Below are 6,977 nucleotides of genomic sequence, written 5' to 3' on the forward strand. Positions count from 1 at the left end.
TGCACCATTTTACAGTCTCACCAGCAGTGTATAAGAATTCCAGTCTTTCCACACCCTCACCAGCATTTGTTGTTTTCTGTCTTGTTGAAATTTGCTATTACGACTGAGGTGAGATTGTATCTCATGGTTGTTTTGAATTGCATCTCTCTATTGGCTAATGATCATGAGCATTTCTTCCTGTGTTTGTTGGCTGCCTGAATGTCTTCTTGGTGAAGTGTCTGTTCATGTTCTCTGCCCACTTATTAATTGGATTATTTGTCTTTTTGTTGTTAGGGTGTTGAGGTTTTCTTTGTTGTTAAGGTGTTGAGGTTTTCTATAAATGTTAGAAATAACCACCTTGTCTGATATGTTGTTGCCAAATTTTTTTTTCCCAGTCTGTAGGTTCTCTTTTCCCTCTTCTGCTGAAATTCTTTCATGTGCATAAGTGTCTAATTTTTAGGAGGTTCCAGTCATCAATTTTGTCTTCTGGTATTTATGCATTTTTAGTTAAATTATGCAGTATATTTATACCCTGAAATGGGACCCCTAAGTTTTTCTCTCTTTTTTCTTTCATGATATTTATGGATTAGGTTTTACATTCAAGTCTTTGATTCAACTTGAGTTTGTTTTTCTACATGGTGTGAGATAAGGGTACTTCATTCCTTTTTATGGCTGAGTAATATTCCGTTCTATCTATGTACCACATTTTGTTTATCTATTCATCCATTGATGGGCCTTTGGGTTTTTTACTCTTTTTGGCTATTGTGAACAGTGTTACAGTCGACACTGGTAATTCTTCTGTCTCCCTCTTTTTCATTTATAGATCTATGTGATTACATTGGGTCCACCCAATAATTCAGGGTAATTTATCTTCCTTAAGTCAAATGATTATCCATTGCCATGGAGTCCATTCTGGCTCATAGCAACCCTACAGGACAGAGTAGAACTGACTCATAAAGTTTCCAAGGCTGTAAATATTTATGGAAGCCAACTGCCAGGTCTTTTTCCTGCAATGCTGCTAGCGGGCTTGAATCAACAACCTTTTGGTTAGCAGCCAAGTGCTTCACCACTGCACAACCAGGACTCCTTACAGTCAGCTAATTAACAACCTTAATTCCATCTGCAACCTTAATCCCATTTTGCCATGGAACATGGACAACTCCAAGGCCATTATTCCCCCTTCCATACCTTCCTTGTCATCTTTAGGGCTTGAAGGATATCCAGACCTCTGATGACAAGCCAGAGAATGGAATTATGGCCAGCTTCATCTTCCCAAAGGAGCCCTGGTGGCATCGTGGTTAAGCTTGGCTGCTAACCAAAAAGTCAGTGGTTCAAACCCACTAGCCACATATTGGGAAAAAGATGTGACAGTCTGCTTCCATAAAGATCATTGTTGTTAGGTGCTGTTGACTCAGTACTGAACCAAACAGAACCAAATACTGCCATGCCCTGCACCATCCTCACAATCACTGCTATGTTTGAGCTCATTATTGCAACCACTGTGTCAACCCATTTTGTTCAGGGTCTTCCTTTTTTTTTGCAGACCTTCTAATTTATCAAGCATGATGTCTTTCTCTAGGGACTAGTCCCTGCAGATAGTATGTCCAAAGTATGTGAGCCAAAGTCTTGCCATCCTTACTTCTAAGGAGCATTCTGGCTGTATTTCTTGCAAGAGAGATTTGTTCATTCTTTTGGCAGTCCATGGTATATTCAATATTTTTCACCAACACCATAATTCAAATGCACCAATTCTTCTTCGATCTTTCTTATTCATCATCCAACTTTGGCATTCATATGAGATGACTGAAAATACTATCACTTAGATCAGGTACACCTCATCCTCATGGTGGCATCTTTACTTTTCAAAACTTTGAAGATGTATTTTGAAACAGATTTGCCCAATGCAATACATCGTTTGATTTCTTGACTGCTGCTTCCATAGGTGTTGATTGTAGATCCAAGTAAAATGAAATCCTGGACAACTTAAATCTTTTCTCCAATTTTGATGATGTTGCTTATTGGTCTAGTTGTGAGGATTTTTGTTTTCTTTATGTTGAGGTATAATCCACACTGAAGACTGCAGTCTTTGATCTCCATCAGTAAGTGCTTCAAGTCTTCTTCACTTTCAGCAAGCAAGGCTGTGTCATCTGCATATCTCAGTTTGTTAATGAGTCTTCCTCCAATCCTGATGCCACATTCTTCTTCATAAGTCCAGCTTATCAGATTATTTGCTCAGCATACAGGTTGAATAAGTATGGTGAAAGTGTAGAGCCCTAACCCACACCTTTCCTGGTTTTAAACCATGCAGTATCCCCTTGTTCTGTTTGAATGACAGCCTCTTGGTCTGTGTACAGGTTCCTTATGAGCACAATGAAGTGTTCTGGAATTCCCATCCTTCTCAATGTTATCCATAATTTGTTATGATCCACACAGTTGAATGCCTTTGCACAGTGAATAAAGCGCAGGTACACATCTTTCTGTATTCTCTGCTTTGAGCCAAGGTCCATCTGACAGCAGCAATGATACCCCTTGTTCCATGTAGTCTTCTGAATTCAGCTTGAATTTCTGGCAGTTCCCTGTCAATATATTATTGCAATTGTTCTTGAATTATCTTCAGCAAAATTTTACTTGCATGTGATATTAATGATACTGTTTAATAATTTCCGCATTCTGTTGGATCACCTTTCTTTGGAATGGGTTCAAATATGGATCCCTTCTAATCTGTTGGCCAGGTAACTGTCTTCCAAATTTCTTGGCATAGATGATTGAATGCTTCTAGCATTGCATCTGTTTGTTGAAACATCTCAATTGGTATTCAATCAATTCCTGGAGCCTTGTTTTTTTGGCAATGCATTCAGTGTAGCTTGGACTTCTTCCTTCAATACCATTAATTTTGATCATATGCTACCTTTTGAAATGGTTGAATGTTGACCAATTCTTTTTGGCACAGTGACTTTGTATATTCTTTCCATCTTCTTTTGATGCTTCCTGAGTCATTCAATATTTTGCCCATAGAATCCTTCAATATTGCAACTTGAGGCTTGAATTTTTCCTTGAGGTCTTTCAGCTTGAGAAATGCAGAACATATGCTTCTCTTTTAGTTTTCTAACTCCAGGTATTTGCACATTTCATTATAATACTTTGTCTCCTCTAGGTGCCCTTCTGTTCAGTTCTTATATTTCATTGTTTCTTCCATTTGCTTTAGCTACTCTCCATTCAAGAGCAAGTTTCAGAGTCTCTGACATCCATTTTGATCTTCTCTTTCTTTCCTGTCTTCTTAATGACATTTTGCTGTCTTCATGTATGATGTCCTTGATGTCATCTCACAACTCATCTGGTTTTCAGTTATTGGTGTTCAATGCATCAAATATATTTTTGCAATGGTCTCTAAATTCAGGTGGAATATATTCAAGGTCATACTTTGGCTCTTGTGGACTAGTTTTAATTTTCTTCAGCTTCCGCTTGAACTTGATGGGAGCAATTGATGGTCTCTTCCACAGTCAGCCCCTGGACTTGTTCTGACTGATGATATTGAGCTTCTCCATTGTCTCTTTCCACAGATGTAGTTGATTTGATTCCTGTGTATTCCATCTGGTGAAGTCCACTTGTATTGTTACTGTTTATGTTGTTGAGTAAAGGTATTTGAAATGAATAAGTTATTGGTCTTGCAAAATTCTATCATGAAATTTCAGGTGTCATTTCTATCACTAAGGCCATATTTTCCAGCTACCAATGCTTCTTTGTTTTCCAACTTTTGCATTCCAATCACCAGTAATTATCAGTGCATCTTGATTGGATGTTTGATCAATTTCAGACTGCAGATGTTTATAAAAATCTTCAATTTATTCATCTTTAGCATTAGTGATTGGTGTGTAAATTGAGTAACAGTAAAATTAACTGATCTTCCTTGTAGGGGCATGGATATTATCCTATTACCAACAGTGTTGTATATCACGATAGATCTTGAAATGTTCTTTTTGACAATGAATGCAAAGCCATTCCTTTTCAATTTTTCATTCCCAGCATAGGAGATTATGTGCTTTTCCAGTTCAAAATAGCCAAAACTAGTACACATCAGCTTACTATTGCCTAGGATATCAATCTTTATACATTCCATTTCATTTTTGACAACTTGCAATTTTCCTAGATTCATACTTCATACATTCCATGTTCCAATTATTAATAGATGTTTGCAGCTGTTTCTTCTCATTTTGAGTTGTGACACATCAGCAAATAAAGGTCCCCAAAACTTTACTCCATCTACGTCATTTGGTTATCTCTACTTTGAGCAGGCAGCACTTCCCCAGTCATTTTGAATGCCTTCCAACCTGAGGGGCTCATCTTTCAGTAGTACATCAGATAATGTTTTCCTGCTATTCATAAGATTTTCGTTGGCCATTTTTTTCTGAAGTAGATTGCCAGGTCCTTCTTCTTAGTCTATCTTAGCTTGGAAGCACTACTGAAACCTGTCCATCCTGGATGACCCTGCTGGTATTTGAAATACCAACACCATAGCTTGCAGCATCACAGCAACACACAAGCCAGCACAGTGCGATAAACTGACTGATGAGTGTTGGTCCATAAAGATTGGACCAACAGCCTTGGAAACCCTATGAGGCAGTTCTACTCTGTCCTATAGAGTCACTATGAATTGAAATTGACTTGATGGCCATGGTTTCATCTTGTGAAGTTTTCCCTTCATTACAGATGGTCTGTTCCAGGGCTCTGAAGTCTTTGGATTAAGACTCATGACCGTCAAGTCACTGGCCTCACCCCAAACATCAGGGATGCTACTTCTCACTTCTGATATGGCCCAGGCAAATCTTTTGCCTTTGCAAAAGTTCATACCATTAGGACAAGTGGTATTTAGCCCACCTTGGGCACCAGCCATTGATGTGTGGGTTTGGGACAAATACTATCAAGAGTACACAATGAAAGGGGATAGCCTGTTTGTTGAGGAAACTTAGAGGTGGAAGGTCAATGAAATGTGTGAAATACAATGTTATACATATACTTCTCTTCCCATAGAACAGCCCGGTTGGTTGCACCAAGGGTTGGCTCCAGGAGAACTCTATTTTCTCTGTGTTTAGAGAAATTGTGAGGGGCAGGGAGCCCCTGACCAAGAATGCATCATTGGGAATTGGAGGACTTGGGTTAATGGTCAGTGCAATGGCCTTATCTCTGATGCAAACCACCTGGAGTTTGCATATAGAAACCCCATTCTTAGCTGGAAACACTGCAGACCTTGCACAGAGACAGCCTGTTGCTAAGCTCCCAGAGAGAGGCACAGGCCAGCCAGGACCATCTGTCTCTCTCTGGAGATGGCAAACTTATCACATTTTCAGATGACATCAAAGAGCAAAGAAAAAAAAAAATACAGAATCGGGATTTGTAAAGATTGTAGCAAGTCAGATAGATGAGTAAAACTGAATCAGATAACATTTATTTGTGATTTCTCTTCTTTTTAAAAATGTGTCTAAACACTCCGACATGGCAAGTTCAGAGAGAGTGGGGTAGAAATAGGTGAATTTGATCCCATATAGATAGTTCTTAAAAGTGCATAATGCTCAAGGCAGATCTTTTCAATGAGCTAAGCTAAATTATTAGTTGGTTTTAAATGACTTTAGGGGATGTTTTTGGTTTAAAGTTTTAAGAGAATCTCAGGGCAATAGTTTCAGGGGTTCATCCACCCTCATGGCTTGAGAAAGTCTAGAGTCCATGAGAATATGAAATTCTGTACTGCATTTTCCCTCTTTTGATCAGAATTCTTCTGTGGACTCTTTACTGAGATTAATTTTAAGGAGTAAGAAAGAGCTAGAAAGAAGAAATGCCTGCTTGAAAAAAAAAAAGCAGCATGAAAATAGATCCATTTTCTAAATAAGAATCCAGAGGCTACCCAAGTAGCAATAAACCAACAAATGTGCTAAAGTGCTTAGATTTATTTCCAACATCTTTAACAGATGGATGCTAAAATTTCAACAATATGTCTGCTAAATCGGCAAACTCAAAAGCCACTGGTTACCAAATATTGTGCTTGATGTACTGATCATCTGTCCTCCACTCTTAGGGGAAGCTTTCCCTAAGGGCCCTCCCCCTGGGTGCCTTGTTGTTGTCGTTATTATGTGCCTTTGAGTCAATCCTGACTCCTAGCAACCCTATAGGACTAGGTTGTAAATTTTATAGGAGCTGATCACTAGGTCTTTTTTCCTGCAAAGTAGGCTGGTAGGTTCAAACCTCCAACCTTTCAGTTAGCAGCCAAATGCTTAACCACTGTGTCACAAGAGCACCTAAGTGCCATATATAATTACATATATAATTAACGTATATATAATATAATTATATCCACCACTTGTCATTCAGTTTATTATACTCTGGTGACTTGCCTGTTGCTCTGAGGCTGGAGGCTATACCACCAGTATTTCACATGCCAGAAGAGTTACTCACAGTGGACAGTTTTCAGGGGAGCTTCTAGACTAAGACAGACTTGCAAGAAGGAAGAGGCCATCCACGTCTCAAAGAACTGACCAGTGAAAACCTTATGAATAGCAGCAAAATACTGTCAGATGCATTACTGGAAAACTTTATGAATAGCCCTGAAACATTGTTCAATACAGTGCTGGAGAAGATGAGCCCCTCAGGTTGGAAGGCACTCAAAATATGACTAGGGAAGCACTGATGCCTCAAAGTAGAGTCAGCCTTAATGGTGTGGATAGAATAAAGCTTTCGGGACCATCATTTGTTGTTATGGCATGACTCAAACAGCTGCAAGCATTCATTAATAATGGGAACATGGAATATATGAAGTATGAATCTAGGAAAATTGGAAGCTGTCAAAAATGAAATGGAATGCATAAAGATCCTAGGCATTAGTGAGATGAAATGGGCTGGTTTTGGCCATTTTTAATCAGAAAACCATATGATCTACTATGGTGGGTGTGTTGGATTGGGTTCTCTAGAGAAACACAAAAACCAGCAAAGTATATATATATATATATATT

Source organism: Orycteropus afer, unplaced genomic scaffold (genome assembly GCF_000298275.1).
Source record: "Orycteropus afer afer isolate SDZICR_OR568_19922 unplaced genomic scaffold, OryAfe1.0 scaffold00712, whole genome shotgun sequence".
NCBI lineage: Eukaryota > Metazoa > Chordata > Mammalia > Tubulidentata > Orycteropodidae > Orycteropus > Orycteropus afer.